A 19,130-nucleotide genomic window follows, 5' to 3' on the forward strand; every position below is an offset into this window, starting at 1 on the left:
TGGAAAAAGATAATCTTGTTTTCTAGACACTTAAATCCCATTTTCCCAGGCAGATTTACCCCCTGGTTTGTCCAAATGTGTCCTAAACAGAATATCTTACTCTGCAGTGGTTTGTTTCTTTTTTCCCCTAATACAACAGGCACAATATCACTGAATACATTAGTGTCACAGTTATTTTTTCTGAAGATTAGGCAGAAGGCCACAAGACATCTATGGAAATTTGCTAATGCTCTTACAGTACATTTATACCTTATGGAAATATTTACTGGAATATCAAGAATTTTCAGCTTGTTATCCTCCCATCCTTGTAATTATCCCGCACTGGTAGAAAGCAATGCAAATGTTTATTAGATCTGCTGGGGCCTCTAGGCTCTTTTTACTTTTGTTCAAATAAAAGATTGACAGGAGTGCTGTGTTATTAATATCTGTTGAGTGTTTTGTACATCAAAGACATCCTGCTGCTCAGTTATGTGTGTGCTACTAGAATAGTTACACTGACTTCTCAAAATGTTGCTTAAGATAGGTTCCCTACAGAAAAACTACAAATATTGGATTGAAATGGGTATTTTCCCCTTTTGGCGACTGATCTTTAACTCTGGAAGTGTTGTTTGGTTCTACAATAAAGGTTTGCCTTCTCTAGTTCCATGATTCTTGGCTATTTACCTTTAGTAAGATTTTCAATTCAAAGACTCAAGTATTAAAGTACTTAGCAGTGAACCTGACTCAAATGACAGTATTGTAAGAAGTTTCACTTTGGAGATAGTTTAGAGTCTTGCATTCATTATTTGCCTAGGGGGGAAAAAGCATCTGATATTCCAGTGAAATCAAAAGTCTACTAAACAAGAGCAACAACATTTGCCACTGTCCTCCATGACAAAGATTCACCCCTAGTGTTTTGCTTTTTATGCTGAACAGTACACGATTTAGAAATTTATACATGCTTTGGATTTCACAGTGCCCTGGTCTTGGCAAAATTTGTACCAGCATAGCTCCAGTATTTTGTGTTGCAAAACTCTGATTCTTCATCAAGTTCAGTCTTGTATTGAAAGCAAGGGAAGTACTTCTTTTCCAACTTGATATACTCTGTAACATACCTTTCTATTTCTTCATTTTATAGGAATGAAAATGTAATTTAAGGACACAATGAGGCTTACAGTAAGTACATTACAAAAATACATTCTTGTCTACTTCAAAACTACTACTTATTTTTAATAGAAGAAAGTAAGCCAAAAACCTAGACAGGTGATATTATTTTAAACATACAGCTCCCATAAAAATAATCTTTTTAAACTGTGGTGACTTACGAGTGTGTGCATTCAGAAAAGGAGGACAAGGTGTAACTGGTTGAAACAGGACCTTTTTTAATTACCTTCTCCCCCATTCCACACACACACACACACCCCTCCCCCAGTGATAACTGATGGAGCAGGAAGGCAAGCTCATATACAACTATGAGCCATAAAATTTCATCACAAGTGGGGAATCCGTACCAGCTTCTGTAAAATCTTAAACAATACAGCTGCAGATGGCTACCAGAACGCTGCAGTAAGTCACTACAGAGCATGAACCAATCCCACATGTTAGCAAGTTTCATTTCTTTGGTATCATGTAAAATGTCACAATTTTCTGCAACATCAGTTCATGTATAGTTGAGTCCTATCTTTCAGGCTCATGTAAAGCCATCACTCTTTTCTATCAGTAGGCAAGAAAAGCATATACTAAGCAGATGTCAAGAAAGGTAAGAGTCTAGTATTTTCAGGTGTAATGGACAGTGTAGCATGTTGCAAACTTAAGGTCCAGGGGTTTGCAAGACTGTACATTTACTTGTAAAATTGCATACTAAGTCATTTTAATGACATTGCTTGGACCACACAGAGGAAAAAAAATGAAGTCCATAATTTAGTGTTGTCAAGAAAATAAAATATTATGTGAGAATTGTTTTGTGTTGATTTTGAAGTTGAATTCTGGATGATTCAGATACAAAAACTTCCTGACTGCAAAATACAAAAAATGCAAGGAAGAAACAAAATCAGTTAAACTAAGATAACAAATAAAATTTATATCAGTTAAGAAAAAAAGCAAAACACCCAAACAAACCCCAAACAGAAATGCAAGCAGCTGATAGATGAAAAGCTCTATCCCCATTGAAGATCTGTCTTCCTCATTTAAAGAAAAGAAAAACCAAAAAAATCACGAACTCTCTGAGTTGCCACAACATTTTAACTTAGTAATTCCTTAGTAATTTCAGTGAGCATAAAAGCAAGACAGGAGACAAGAATACTACTAGTATTAACTCAAGCAGCATCTATCAAATTAGTTATTTTGCTTGTATGTAGCACACTATTATTTTTTTAAAGTGAATATTAAATATATTGTTGTCCAAACAAGATAACTATGAAAACTATCTAAGATGTCAATGAAGTAAACCAATAAGGAGCTGAAATAAATAGTCATTGCCTACCATTTTAATAGCCACCAGGATACAAAATAGCTTCCCAAAGAAAGAGATTTTTTTCAATATAACCAGTGTGGATCGGAAGTGATTGAGAAACAGTGAAATCAAACCCACAAGTCGTCTCTTTAAAGCAATGGTTCTTTTTTCAGAGAGCTAAGACTTTTTTTTCCCTCCAGAAGTAAATTCTGACAACATACAAAATACTTTCCTACTTTCTATGAGGTACTCTCGAGCATTTCTGAAAGAGATGCACATCCTAAAGAGTCTGTCTAGCCTGCTATTTTGACCCTTACAGTGACCAATAGCAGGTGCCTTGTGAAGATGAAAGCAAGTATTCAGCTATACTTCCCCAGAACTTTTTCTAGTCCTTGGCAAAAACCAGCTCAGTAACTTCTTATTCAGAAATGTTATCTTTTTTCTTTTCTTTTCTTTTTTTTTTCATGTAACAGTTCTTAAGTTATTTCTCTTCCAGGAATCTGAACTGTCACCTTTGAAGATTGTGTAATTTTTTGCTATCAATAACACCATGTGGCAGCTTAATAATATGCTGTGTGAAGAACCATGTTCCTCAGTTTGCTCTGACTACCACTGGTTTTATGTTTTGCATCTCATTCTTATGGTGGAACTAAATCAAATCCCTATCCACCTTCTCTTCATCACTTCTGATTTTGTAAATCTCTCTCCATATACAACTTACTTTTTTCCCCCTTGAAGGTTCCTAGTCAGTCTGCTTTTTCTTCACACAGAAAATAGTTGTGTCTAATTGATTACCTTTGTCATCCTTCTCTAGGAAGTAAAAAGGCTTGCATAGAGTTCTTGTATATTCATTGCAGATTTAAATAGCCTCTATTAAATTCCTAATAATTCTTAACCTTTCTTTCTTTCTTTCTTTCTTTCTTTCTTTCTTTCTTTCTTTCTTTCTTTCTTTCTTTCTTTCTTTCTTTCTTTCTTTCTTTCTTTCTTTCTTTCTTTCTTTCTTTCTTTCTTTCTTTCTTTCTTTCTTTCCTTCTTTCTCTTTCTTTCTTTCTTTCTTTCTTTCTTTCTTTCTTTCTTTCTTTCTTTCTTTCTTTCTTTCTTTCTTTCTTTCTTTCTTTCTTTCTTTCTTTCTTTCTTTCTTTCTTTCTTTCCCTCTTTCCCTCTTTCCCTCTTTCCCTCTTTCCCTCTTTCCCTCTTAAATATGTTGCTGCAAGTCATTCAGCCTTTTATGCTAAGCCTGAGCTCACTGTGACATTTTATGCTGCAATGACTCATTCTTCCTAAAGTCTTATCTAACTCACACAGACCATCTAGAAACTTCTTGCATGCACAAGCTTCTTAAGAAATAAAGACACTAATACCTCCACTTTGTGGATAAGAGGATATGCAAAACCTTTTGAGCCACTGAATTTGGCTATCAGTACAATTGCTGCTAGAATAAGATCAGCTACTAACTACTGTTTCTTACTACTTAAAGCATTTTGCCATGTAATGGACAGTAACATGTCTTAACCCCCTACCAGAACCAAGGCAAGAAAAATACACTTGCAGTAGCACATTCACCTTCTGTAGTGGGTGAAGTGATATCATAGCTATCACACTAGCCAGCACATCAGAAACAGTTTCACCTGATAAGCAACAGACAATGACATCTGTCAAAGTCATTCAATTGATAGTCATTACTGGAAAATTACATTCATAGGCAAAGATGTGTATATGTGAGATAAAATATTCTGTTGAGTTTGTGGTTAAGATGTCATTTGCTGCTGCCAGCCCTCAAAAGACTTATGGTTTGCAGTTTGAGCCATTTATTATAGCATAAAATATCACTTTAAGTGCTCTTCACTTTGAATTTAGTTAAAAGCAGAAAATCTTAAATGGTCGAGTGAGATGTGGTCTTGTTGCAAGCCCAGTGTTGCCTTTATTTCAGCTTCAAAAAGCTTTAAACAAATGAGAATTCAATGGAAGTTAAGAAATACAAATGCTTAATCTAGCAGAAATACCAGATGATCAATGAACTGAAGCAAGTACTAATGAAAATAAGACATCTACTTGTCATTAATGAGCATGACACTCACTGAAACAAAGCATCACTACAAGTCTCCTAGTATAACCTAGATACCCTTTTTGAGGATGTTCTTGGTTAGAAAACTCAAGGTCACTTTTTCTTTTTCCATACTACATTATGCTGGTCTAACAGATTTAAATCTCAGAACCTAGAATAAAATGGTTTTTTAATTGCTTCCCCCTTCCCACTCCCATTAATGTTTTCTAGGAAAAAAAATTACTTATTAGTACTATGTACATTGTTTAATCAGACAACTTTGCTCTCATAGCTGACAAAATGCAAAGTGTGTGGTGGTAAAGATCTGAAGGGTCTATTATCCTTCTTTCAGAGGGTACAGGTATGAATAGATCATATTTACTAGTGCATTCAAAATACCAAGAGAGGATATGAAGCAGAAACATTGCTTACTGTTTAAGCCTGTAGCTCTCAAACCTGTAATATGAACTCAGAAATTACAGTATACTTTTAATCATGTTCATCTTACAAGTTTTGTGCATTTCAGCTACTAGCTCTAGCTATATTAAATCACCAAGCTCCCAAATGTGGCTTCCTTTGCTTGCCACTTTTCTGCTCCTCTTGTTCAGCTGCACAATATGGAACACTTACGAAAATGCAATTTAGATAGCATAAAGGGATCTGCATACACTATTGAGTGAGCAAGCTAATTTGCACAAGTGAGTAGTACCTAACAAGCAAGTAGAAAGTCTCATTTCTGCAAGTCTTTACTTCATGTTTATTATTTGAAGTGCCTCTGAGGCCCTACCTAAACAAGAAGAGTTCTGAAGTAAATACTAAATTCATGAACTATTTAGAAGTGGAATATAATAAAAAGGAAGAGTCAAGAGCTTCCATTACCTTTCTGTAATCCCATGGCATAGGCTACTAATCCATTCAAATATATGTTAAACTATACATTATACAAAATGAATCACTATGTAAAGTGTCTTATGAAGGCAAGAATATCTGTGATCACGGCTCAAATTCATGAAGTCTTTTATTCTAATGTAACCATTTAAGAGTGGTAACTAACAGCTGCTACAGAATGAAAGTGCTTTAGTAATGTGGCCTCCAAAACTATGTTTCACAACTGATCCCCTTGGCCGAGGTTACTGAAGGTTGCATTGTGCTCTGCCCACACTGTGTAAGTGGTGGTATTCCAAAGGAATGCATGTGCCACACAGACAGCAGTTGCTAGTGCAACACAATGCTCGAGGGGAGCTTTATGGGTAGGGTGCAGAGAAAAAGGAGGTCCTCAGTTTTAGCAGAAGTACACATTATCAATTTATGTTCAGAATATCATCAGGTTTAATCTCTTCTGGAGCAAGACAGGAAATTATAGCACAGGTTTGTAATGGATAAAGCACAGGGTTAATACAAAAGACAGTTTAGTAATCCTAAAAGAGGAAAGCAACTGTCATGGTTGATTGTAGTGAAAAAGAATGTTTTTATTTGTCTAATAACCACCATAACAGTTGGGCAGTGTATGGTCTGTATTAAACAAAATAGGACAAGAGCAGACAAGACAAATTGCCTGCCACAACTCCACAGGCAGTGATACATGTTAGAACATACCACATGCACCATCTAGCAGGATTTCAAAGACACTTCAAGGTCTTCAGGTATCCATAAGAAAGAAGTTCTAAAATTCAACTTGTAAATCTTTTTTATCTGCCAATGCATAAACCCCCAAATACGAATCTGTTTCTCCTAATTTAGTGTCCAACTATATTTTCCAAATTCTAATGAAAATGAAAGTGCAAAGATGCCACCACATTGAGAAGAGTCACATTTTGACATTTGAAGACAAGGTAGAACAACTAGAAAGAGGTCAAGTGGTCAGTGCAAGAGGTGGTAAATGCAGTACAAATAAATCTGTGATGAGAAAAATACAATTGATGAAGTACAGATTTCCCCTCACCCATTTCTGGCTTTCTGTTTTCTAATCCTAAAAGTCTGGGATAACAGGAAGAATTTTAAATGGGAGGAAATATTTTCAAACAATTGTCATGAGATGATTTACAGTGAATGGATTAATAGTAAATATTAAAAAAATCAATCAAAAAACTAAGCAACAAAATAAAAGTGCTGGTGACAGCACTAAAAAGCAGGCAGTTAGGAAAAGCATCAAAGCACAACACTCAGCTCAAAAGTGAACAAACTTCAGTTTACTGGATTTAGCCTTTAAAAGACAATGGGTTCTGTTGTACACTGCCTACCCAAAGATTAGAATGATTTATTGCTGAAGTTTCTATGATATATAGGGTGAAGGAGTTATCAGGTACTCAGTTTAGGTTATGTATGTAGAATCCTGTATAGTAAATCGTTAGAATTTCTACAAACTCCAGATAATTTTCTAATACAAACAGAATCAGGTCCAACATACACTCTTTCCAGGAGACTGTAGATTAAACACCAAGCCAGAAACTAGTTACCTAGGGACCACTAAGTATGGTCTGTTTATATTAAGGATGAGCAGAGGATGTTTCCAAGCAGCACCCACTCACTCATTCTCATATATCACATACACAGTACATCAAAAGGACTATAAGCTCAGTGACCTGGATATAATGAGACAAAGTTAGTAGTAAGCTAGTAGTACTACTCCCGAGAGACACAAGTGTTTATTTGCTGTGTAGGCCTGGGAGCTTGGGTCATATTCCTAGCCTTAAAATGACAAATAGCATTACAATTATGAGTAGCTTCCAAAGTGAAAAGCAGTCCACGTGGTGAACAGACTGTCTGACTTTCTTTGAAACTAAACGGTGATTTCAAGCCAGCACTGACCTCTAAGTCCCCATCCTTTCGTGGAAAATGAATAGTTGGTTCTAATCTAGGAAAGACTAAGAGCCATGTATAAAAGAGATAAAATGTTGCCAGCTACAACAATTAAAGATGTGACAATCACTAAATGCAGGCTTGCCACATCAGTCTCTGAATTAAAATTAAACTCTTTATCTTAAGTGACTGACTTTTCATCTTATACTTTCCATGTAAGAGTACACTGGTATCTACTGCTAAAATATATCATGCTATGCCTTAAGATGCCGTTTGAAAAACACATTATGTTCCAGTTTACAGGAGTTTTCTCTATCAGTGGCAATTGAAACAAATAAAATAGGAATGGGAATAATTTGCAAACCCCATAGAGAAATGCACTCGGGTTTTCCTTACATCTAGGTTTGTCAGTTTTCATCCTACCTTTAGCCAGTTTGAATATAACAAAAATTTCAACTGAACAGAGATTTTGTAAAACACCAGAGAAATATATCCTCAACTGCACTGTTTGAAACTGTTGTTTAATCATATGAACATCTGTTCAGTTGTGGGGCTTTACATAATGAAAGGTTCACAGCTTAGAGAAATTCATGAAAATGTTTTTCTGAAGTTTCCTTGAGAGAACCAGAACAAAAGAATTGAAACCAGTAATTTACAACAAGGTATAGTAATGAATTAAACATTTGATTTACATAATCTGCTTCTAATAATGAACTGCCACACTCGGGAGTTTTCTTTCTATCTCTGTCTTTAAGAACAAAACATAAATGCCTTAATATTGGGTGTATATACTTTACTTTAGTCGCTCTCTCCATAAGAAAGGTTGGGGGGAAAAATAGTGTGAAAAGTTTGAGAAGGAACTGACCCCACATAATAACTTAAGTCAAATGTAATAATTCAGTTGGCTTATGTACTCAATCAGCTAAATAGGCATGTAAGCAGAGCAATATGGACACTCTATTTCTTCAGAATACCAATCAGACACCAGATCTGAATGATTTATTCTAGAGTAGCTACAAGGTCCCGGGTGTAAATTCTTATCCTAATCTCACTTCACTGTGACTTGCCTACTCTATGTCCTGTTTCAGCTGTGCATAGTGAGAGGCCAACACAGTGCGCAAGAGAAGCTCTTTGCCAAGGTAATGTCAAAGAGAGCTTTTCTGCTTAGAATTAGCATAATCATATCTTACAAACAACTGAGGGAAGAGCCCTGCTCTCCCCATTATCCTATCATTTCCTTGTTCCACAACATACCATAATTCCTTTTTTTTTTTAATTTTTTTTTCTTTTAAGACTCTTTTTTTTGCTACCAGTCTACATTAACTGGTAGTAAAAAGGGACAAATATGCAAATTGGAGACCTAATGAGATTGTCTCAGAACTATTTTACATAGTATGGATTTACACTCTATAGTTCTAACAGGGCTCTTAGTAGCATAGTAGTACCTACCGAAAAAGGACTGTTGAGAACTGACACAGAGCCCCAAGGCAAGCGAGAGATTCAGTACACCGTAACTTCATTTCCAAGAACCTTAAATAACCACCACATAGTGGTTAATGTATTTTAAACATAAAGAGCTAAAATGTTCCTGAAATTGCCCTCAAAAGTGGGAGAGAGACTGCACCAAAATTCCTGCTTGTGTTCAAAATTTTCAGTGTATTTTTGGATCAATTTCCCTTGCTGCCTGGTCCAGCAGCTGCAGTGATAAATCCCAGATCAGTTGGTAAAATCCTTTCCTGCTCTGAGCAGTACCTAGGCTTAACCAAACCAAGTGCTTTTCTTAGGTAACATGCAAGTTATTTTTACATATATATTGAATTCTTGTATGCTGAGATTTTATGGAACAGAAAACAAAGAAACAAACCCCAAAAAGCCAGCAAGACTAGCTACCATTCTAAAAGTTGCATAGGTCATTAAAGCCACAATGACAAATACTATCTTTGAAATCATAGTTTAGCCTACTGCAACACAGTAACATAAAGAAAAAAATTATTAGAGTGAGAGTTTGATTATGACAGTGCATGTGCTTTTTATCCACACTCTGGGAGGCCAAGCAGTCCCTACAAGATACTACTTTAAAAGGAATTTTTGACACAATTATTGTTGAGAGCAGAGTCGCATAGAACTTCGGAGGCACAGCACAGGCACATTCTAAAGGTTTTGAAATGGTCAAACTTTATGTACACAGAAAGGCTAAACATTTCTTGTTTCTGGGTCACAGGCATTCAAGACCTTTGACCTTCATGCTATAGATCTCTTATGCAGGCAAATTACTTACACTGCAATACTTCATAAACAACAGAAGGCCTAAGTGTCCCACCAGGCATTACAAATAGGGTGGGGTTGCACTTGGGATAGATTTGATTTGGATGGAAATGAGCCTCCCTGGGAAGTCTACTTAAGCCTTTTAAATAATGCCTGAGCAATGACATGATGGTTGAGTTTTAGAATTGCAGATAATGATGCTGTTTTCGTTGTTTTAAGGAACTTAGCTAATATGAGTCAAGATAAACATTCAAAATACTCAAATCTTGTTTTGTTGGTTTTGGGTTTTTTGTGTGTGTTTTTGTTGTTGTTGGTTGGTTGGTTGGTTGTTTAATAGAAATATTATTCAGTAGATAAAAAGGAAAATGTATCAGCTCTCCATCTCTAATTTGGTAGAATGATCCTTGTTTTAGCTGAATGAGTATTTAAGTGTGTTCTCTTTATATGGTCATAAAGAAATACTGAAAATCTGATGTGTAAATGGAACAAAAATACAAATCAGAACAGCAGCTTGCCTAGATATGTTCATTTCATATTGCCACTGTAGCATCTTTTTAGTTGTATGTATTCAGTAATCAAACCCAAAAAAACTTACATTAAGAGGCAGACAGAAGACTGCACTTTCACTAGAAGAAAAGAGCAGTCACTCTATTTCACTTTTCTCCAGCTAATAACATGCATATGTAACCCTGTCATATTTCAATAGATAGTGTTTCATCCCCTCTCAATTATTTCTCCATTGATTTACTGTCTTTGGGAACCACATTAAGTTATCAATAATTAACAGATATGTCAATATTCAGTACTGCATATTCAAAGGGATAAACAGACAGAAGCCACAGGACAACAGCCTATGATTCAGTACCTATAATTCACTCAGAAAGAGCAGTAATAATATTTTTATTATTGTTACAAAATAACAACAACAACAACAACAATAATAATAATCTTCATTTTCTTCTGTTTGGGATGCGATTTAAGCTGCTAGAACACTAATAACAAACAAACATTAAAGTATGCTCCAGCTACATTAAGCACATCAAGATATGCAGAGCTATGGTCATTTATCCTGGATGCAAAAGCCGTAAGATTTATCTTTACCCTCAAATGAGTAGTAAATCCCTAAATTCAGCCTATATTTTGAACTGCTTTTCTCGAGCTGAAGAGCTCCTGAAACAGCATTTGAAAACTTGATTTTTTTTAGGCCACAACTCCAAGCAGAATTTTAAAAACATCCAGTAAATGGGGAGCTCTGGGAGATGAGATACAGATGTCACACCCCTTTTTTCAAGGTTTAGCAGCAATAACCATACTTCCTTCTTGTGTAGCTAATACTAACTTAGATACTTAACACATTTAACTCAATTTCACTCAACTTTTAGTACTGATATTTTGAAAAAACTACTCTGAATATCTTAATATCTTAATAGCATTAACAACATATTTAGGAAACATAGGCATTAAAGAAGGAGCTTTCCCTGTCCCTATTTTAAGAACCTGTGTGTCAGAGGCTGAGAGTTAAAAACTGGCCATTTGTAAAAGAAAAAAAAAATAAGCCCATATGTTTAATATAGAAACATAAATGTTAGTCCTTCTAAACTTAAATTATCACAGAAAATTAGATAAATGTTTACAGTCATCTCTAATCTGTCTCTTGAGTGCCTGGTACCATTTAGTTACTATTCTACTACCCAATTAAGCTATTAAAAGGTTGCATTATTTTGTTACTTATTTTCCCTTAGAGAAACCCACACAGCTGAAGACTCTATGACTTAATATTCATTCTATATATCTAACTAAAAAAGGAAGGGCTTTTATGACATTTATAAAGCTCTGGGAAAACAGCAGAACAGTCTCAGACTTTTAGCTAACAAAACTTTCCCTCTTATTTCACACAAAGGCTTTTCAATGGCATCTTATGATGACTACCTTTAAGACTTGCAGGTATGGCAATTAATAGCTTTTTGACTGGCACCAAGTTTTTTAATTCAAAACATGAGTACTTCTGAAACAGTATAAGATACTACTCTGAAAAAAATGCATGATCAATACATTAGAGTCGACTAAATCAGGCAACATACTGGGCTTATACTACCAATACTTTCATCCTTATAAAGTTCTAAACATTTTAGAACAGTGATTTAGCTTTGTGACATTAAAAACAAAGTTCTTCATGCTAAGCAGTATCTGGTTTCATATTTTCGTGTACATTAAGGTAATTAGTGTACATGCCATAGGTGTAGTTCTCTGTGCCCCAGTATTAAGGATTGTATTAACTGATGACAACCTCCTTACAACTATAGTGCCCAAAATAATTATAACCAGGAGATTTTCTTTTCCTAAATAAAATGAACAAGGTTAAACTAATAATGAATGAAGGCTTAAAATCTTAAGTCTTTAAAATTCAATGTCAACATGAAACCACATCAGAAGTACTGTAAAAACAATTTAGCAGAATCTTTCAAAGTGATTATAAAAGAAAAAATATCAAGAAATGTATTAAAATGATCTAAATTTCCATAACCTTGACTATATGCCAGATTTCTTGAAAATCATCTTACCTGTTGTTTCTTGTTTCCTTTATGCACTGATGATTCCTTTCAGGGACCAATGTTGCATACAGTATTTTAGAAGAGTCTTGTTGCAGAGTCTATTTATTCTGCAGGATTACAGAACAACACAGTGTTATTCCAGTTACAAAGTAGCCTGTAGCAGTGCTAGAAAAAGTAAGTTTAATTATCCCTAAAAGTGATTTCAAGTTTTTTTAAAGAGATGCCAGTTTTAAAACGCATTTTCTAACCCATTTATTTCAGTTGTCTAATTACTAAATACATATTTTACATATGTTATCCAAGTTGTCTGAATTTATCTTTCTGTGTTTTGCTTCTTTATTAAATACTGAGGAGAGATGTGTCCTTATCTAAGACATTCTAATCTTAAGACTCCCTCCCTGATGAAGGCACTGCCTTTTCTTCTCTGTCTGCCTGGCAGTCACAGACCACATGTAAGCTGGGAAGAGAAGTGGTTTAAACAAACTGAATGATTGAATGATCCTTGCATATTAATATCCTGCTGCAATGACCATAAAAGTTTAGTGTAACGATGATCTCTCTGTTTGTGTGGATCTGCTAAAGGCTTATGGCATGCACCATACTTTTGGTTGTGAACAGGATAGCCATGATGTTTTTTTGAGGGCTAGGTAGGTAATTTATTTTAAGATGGTGAAAAAACATTACATTTTATTTACTCATTCCAAGGCTGAATGTGAGCCACCAAACTCTATAGTCTGGTAAATCTTACACTTTTTTGAAAGTAAGAAATCTGATAGCTCTAAACCCTGTATAATCTCACAGTGCTATTGCCTTAGTTATTGACCAAAAATTAAACAGAATTTAGGTTTCTGTGACAAACGTATGTTTTACATGATACACTAGTACATGATGATATGGTAACCATGGCACATGTGAATACCAACAGAGTTTTGGATAAATGGAAATTAAAGCTTAGGTGTTCTGCTTCTATATTAATATCCCCTGAAGTATCTTTAATAAAATGAGCAGCTGCAAGAACAACACACAAAGGAACAACTAAGGAGGCAAGATTATTATCCTCAGAGGCATTCTTTTATCCAGCTCAGCAGTATTCCAAAATGAACCAAAGCAGGTATGTCTCTTTCACCAAAAAATTCTCAGCTAATCAGTTACTCATTTCCCTTTCTAGCTTGCAAGTTTCCCACACACTCACCTGTACTGCTCTATATACAAACTTCTGCAGAAGTTTTAGTATAAGAGTTATCACAAATTTGCAGTAAAGAAACTTTTGGCCCTTTTTTGGCATTCAGAATGCTTTAATGAGATAATAACATTTTAAGATTCAGAAATAACACTCCCTTTTATTGTCTATAATGTCAAATCTCTCCGTCCTTACTACAAAGACAAATACATTTGGACCAGCTGTTTTGGTATCATTTTTCTGGTTGGTGCTAATGGCCCAAATTTTGCCTGCACGTAAATGTTCCAGACTGTTAAGCTACACAGAATGTGATAATAATAGCCCAGAGCCTGACAAAGTATGTCATGATAGTTTGCTTTTTGTGTGATCTCTTCCACTGAACTTTTGCAGGACTCAAGAATAGTTACTTAACAGAAATCTAATTGCATGGAAGAAAACTCAACACAAAGTCAAATACATAAATAGCAAAAAAGCCCAAGTAACACAGAAGTCCAATGAACAAAAGCAAATGAAACACAACAAAACTAGAAAAAGCCCAACTGAACAAAAACCCAACAACACAGACCCCCAAAACCGCCCCAAAAAACCAACCATAAAACCCAACTACAGCTGCATTCATTAATCAGATGCCAGCCAGCAAGATCTCAGATGAGAAAGGGGAGGGAAATTAAACTAGCCTCTGTCTAAACTTCATCTGCTTGCCATTAAGGAGAAAAAAATCAAATTACAGAATACAAAGTGGCATATTTTACACATTGAAAGTTTTCTTTTCATAGTACGCTTGTATTAATTTGTGCAAATTCACTGAGCGAGGAAGAATACAGGAATTACTTTGACATTCAAGTCCCCAATTTTTAATGAGTAGAAAACAGAATAACAACCTAAAAATAATTATCAGTGCTACTATCTCAAAGAAGAAATCCAGCTTTCTACTCTGAGAAGATAAAGAGGACGCTTTTCACAGGAAGATCACATTTCATTCAATTTTTTCTTTTCACTTACTCCATTAGTTTTCCTCCAGTTACTGATTGTCAACTGAGGTGTAGTTTCTTTCATTTGCCCACCCAACTTCTGGCACTTAAATAAAAAATCCAACCCACTACCTAAAACTAATTAGAGCACTCAAATTGCATTAGAAAACATCTGTTACACGGATTAAAAAAATCTTTTAAAGGGTAGTGTATCAAAGTACTACGTCTGCCTGCATTTTGACCCAATCCTCAAATCCCAAAGGATGAACATGACTTTTCACAGTTCCAGAAATTACCCTGGATCTCATTCTACCTACCAGAAATATACTCAGCAATGTAAAAGCTGTCAGAAGGAAAGAAAAAAATTGCCTTGAAAGTCTCTAAAAGGTACCTATTTAAAATTGTTTTATACTTTTAAAGTCACATTTCTGTAAGAATCAATCACCCTTAGAAAATTATGTAGTGTTACACATCATAAGATAGGAAGACTCACTCAGTGAGGTGAAGTCATTTCAGTAACAACTGTCTGGCTGAAACACTATCATGCAGAGCAAGGTAATAAGCTTGATTAATTTAGATGCTTTAGGAAAAGAAGACATAGGCCAAACTGTAAAATGGTTCATTTGTTTTAACATAAACAGAGCTATACTGATTTTGCCTGCAAATTATCAGTATATAATTAATGATATGTTGACTCCCATTGGTCTAGTTTCACATTACTCCTTCTGAAACACTTTTTTTCTTTTCCACATATTTCTTGTTCATGTTCTTAACTTTATATTTTCCTCCATGTTTCTATTTAATGCAGTTCCACTACTCCCCCTCCTAAAGGTTATAAGAAGTAAACAAAGCATTTAAATAAGAAAACAAATACTCATTAAAAGCACAAGACTTACTCCTACTGAAATAAGAACTATATCAAGTAGGTGGTAGAGTCACCATCCCTGGAGGTATTTAAGAGGAGGCTGGATGAGGCACTTAGTGCCATGGTTTGGTTAATTAGAAGGGTAAGGAGATAGGCTGAACTCGATGATCCTAGAGGTCTTTTCCAAGCGGATTAATTTTGTGACAGTACTGTAAAGTGAGCTCTTCTGCCAGCTCCCACAGTATCCTTGGGCTGATCCTATCTGCCTCCATCGATGTGTGAACATCTAAGCTGGAGTGGCAGGTTGCCAATTGTTTTCTCTTGAATTATGAGGTCTTCATTCTGCTCCTTGCCTCTGTCTTCCAGTTCAAGGGGCTAAATACACTGAGGCTAACTCATCTGACTACTAAAGACTGTGGTAAAGACAATGTTAAATACCTCAGCCTTTTCCTTGTCCTTTGTGTCAATGTTTCCCCTCACATCCAGTGAAGGAAGGATACTCTCTTTGGCCCTCCTTTTGTTGCTGATGCATTTGCAAAAACACTTTTTGTTACCTTTTATGGTGGTGGGCTTTCATCTTTCTATTTTTCTCCCTCCATAATATTACAATATCCTTATATTCTTCCCGGGTTGTCTGGCCCTTCTGCCAAAGATGGTAAGCTCGTTTGTACTCCCGAGTACCAGCAAAGCTCCCTGTTCAGCCAGGCCACATGATGTATCTGTGAGGGAATATATGAGGCTAGAGAAGCACCTGTCAGGAATTATGTAGGTTTAGCTGACCCTGTTTATGGACTGGAGTTGAGCCTGGTGAGCTTTTAAAGTCTGTTTATTCCATGCTAATTCCCTTCCTCTAGCAGTTTTCAATAACTTGGATAAACACCTTCTTCAGCTTAGCTGGATGCTACAAAAAATAAAGACAATTTCTGAATATTCCCCATATTCAGTCAAAGTTTCCCCTTTTTACTCTTTCATTTTTCCATTCAGAGATGTTTCTTTAAGACACATTTCCTCCTGTAGCATACATTGTTCACATTATATGTGATCTGAAGTACCTAACCTTTCAATGAAAGAAGAAAAATGGGCAGAAAGATAATTGTGGAAGATTCAGCGAAAACTTTTACTCAGTGAATGCCAGCTAGCAAACCCAAAATACTAAACTGTTATATTCATAGCACTGTATTATTTTGTGTGTTCTGAGTTCGATAATCATACTTTCTGCTGGCCCTCCTTGGAGGTGAGGTTCACCTGCACATGACAAAAACTTAACTTCAGACTGACCTAACCACCTGTGCTAGTTTGAGACTAGCTGGAATATTTTGGTGAGAAGAATTAGATTATAGGCTCTGAAAAGGAAACAATGGTGATGTCTACTTCACTCATAGGCTTGCTGAGATGTATAAAACCCAGAGCATAAACATAGATTACACAGTTACAGTGGCTCTTTGCTGCAGCTGGTGTCCATACTTTCCTCCCTAACCTGCTTTCTGAGTAACTAATCTTTCTGCTTTCTAACCCCCCTGGCCAATCCTCCAAAGTCACCTTGCACGTAAGGCAAACTCTGAGATAAGGTAGAGAGGCGGAAAGGAGGTGGAAGTGTGGTTGGGAGCCCCTCCTGGGGACTCAGGTTTCTGGGAGGGGAGTTGTGTTTCTGTATTGCTTTTAACTTGTGTATTTCTGTATATATTGTAAATATCTGCTTGTATGTTGTACTAAGCTGTAAATATAAAGCTTCATTTCTTAATTTCCAGCTGGCTGAGTCTTGTCTGGGTGATTTCATAAGGGGGGGGGCAGGTAACACCCAAACCATCACACCACCTAACTGAAGGATCATCTGCAAGCATTCTTGAAGCAATGCCTGTAAGAAGATTCCTTTTCATTCAGTGAAAGAGATTTGCCAAGGGAAATTAGTGTTGTTCCAGTTTGCCACCACAATATATGCCACCACAGTATGGATCATTTTCTGGGTGGAATAAGGGCACAAAGCAAGATCCGACTGTTTTGTCACGCAGTTCAGCTAGAGTAACTCTCTGACATTCAAATGTAGAAAATAAAATCAAACAGCACATAGTAAGCCATGGCCTAGGAGAATGACTGGGAGCAAGAAAAAACCTTTACATTGTGAATTACACAGAACATGACTGCCAGAGAGATGACAGGAGACATGAATGATAGATTTTTTTTTCCCCATTCCCCATCTGAAATACAATTTTCTCATGCTATGGGGCTGTAAAATACTTGCATATTCAAGCTAGTAGCTAGGAGGTAGAAGTCCTTATTTCTCAGTTTTGTCTGAGGCAGGTAAATAAAAAATACAAAGGTAATGTAAAAAGTTGTGTGAGAGATATGAGTTTAATCAAATTAACATAATTCACTTATAACTAGCTTTTGGTCAATAAAAAATATGTTTGGTAATGCTGATGAGAGAAAGTTTTTCATTATGTTTTAACATCACTTTTTGTTAAGAGTATTTGCTCTTGTTAAAATAAGAGAGAAAATTATGCCCAAATTCCCTATGCTCACTTTACACTTTGTGAACTTTCATAATACATGATATATATATATAATATATACATCAATAACGAAGTACATTAATAATGGTATTATTTAGAATTATTAAGTCAGTGGCTAAATATATTCTACAATTCTGTGAAGAATACTGGTAACATTAATAATAAATCCTTCTTCTATTTTCTCCATGGAAGGAGGCAAATTTTTCTCTTACTGTGAAGATGGATGTGACTAGAAGCCCTGTAGAGCTTTATGTATCATAAACCCAGGTTTAAACATGATTCTGTATTTTCAAAGAATACCTTTTTTTATTACACTGACTCAGTCTTTTCCTAGAAAATTTAATTCAGGTGTCTAGGTGGATATTTTTCTTTGTTCTCTTGTAAGTAATAATTCATTTGCCCTTGAAATACAATTTTATTTATCCTAAACCAGTTTCCAAATGGTAATTGGAATAGGTGAATACTTTACACTTTAAACACATTTTGGCATGAGCTGATATTCCTTGGGCTATCTGATAGACAAGAGAATTCATAAGTGAGCTAAGAATCTGCAGTAATGCTAAAATGCTTTGGAAGTTTTTCTCAATCTCTTTCGCTGAAATTCTTTCAATTTGAGGAAATGAATTAAAAAGCTGTAGTGAAATGTTTCACACTGATGTCTTTAGATTAAGTTTTAGAACTGTAATGTAGTGATTTTACTTAGGAAATCTCCACATCCATTTTCCCTCTGGCATCTTTTTCTCTCCCTTGCCGTGTTCACTGCTTCCCTCAAGTCATGATGATGCACCTGTTCTGTAAGTCATGCCATAAACTACAGCACTGACAAAAGTTCTAATTGACAACATCAATGAAAAACTATTAACTAACTAGAGAAATAAAAAGCCAACCCAAATTGTTATGCATATTTTGAGCAATTCTACACTAATGCTGAAAAAAAGAAAAAAGACTTTAAGCAGACAAATACTTTTCTTATAATGAACAGATACTTCTTCTAAAGGGCAGCCTAGAGAGCTAGAATAGAAATGGCACTATCCTTTCATTCTCCAAGCTTCTGACAGGGAACTATTCATTATTTACATCAGAAAGGATTGAGAGTCATATAGTACATAGATGTCTATGTAAACCATGCATTATTTTTTTTCCAGAAAGAAATCAGGTAGAAGCATGATTCAACATTAGCTGTTGCACAACTTATAAAGCTACAAAAAATGTCAGAGAAATCAATAGGAGCCAAACATGTGAAGTTACAGTCCTCTCCAGTCATGTTTTCTGGCTAGCTCTACATGGACAAAGAGCCTCAGAGTGAAGTATTGTAACATAAGAAAGAAAACACAGATTTATGACTTTGTTTCACAGTTCTCAATACTGCTGCAGATTTATTTTAGGTCTTCTACAGTACAGTGATGTTTCTGCATAATGATTTGACTAACTGTGGAGCTCAGTTCTGATTTCTTTTGGGACTGTATGGCTCAGAAGGCCATGGGTGTTTTGTGATTGGCTAACTCTTAAATTG

General features: G+C 35.6%; 1 protein-coding gene across 1 annotated transcript in view; it reads right to left on the minus strand.

Annotated features, from left to right (window-relative positions):
* VEGFC (vascular endothelial growth factor C) overlaps positions 1 to 12,121 on the minus strand; it is a 99,306-nt gene extending 87,185 nt beyond the window's left edge. Inside the window, exon 1 of the mRNA XM_064148892.1 lies at positions 12,101 to 12,121. The gene's annotated coding sequence lies outside the window, so the exon portion shown is untranslated. The remainder of the gene's footprint in view (positions 1 to 12,100) is intronic.
* Positions 12,122 to 19,130: the final 7,009 nt, after the last annotated feature.

Source organism: Pogoniulus pusillus, chromosome 9 (genome assembly GCF_015220805.1).
Source record: "Pogoniulus pusillus isolate bPogPus1 chromosome 9, bPogPus1.pri, whole genome shotgun sequence".
NCBI lineage: Eukaryota > Metazoa > Chordata > Aves > Piciformes > Lybiidae > Pogoniulus > Pogoniulus pusillus.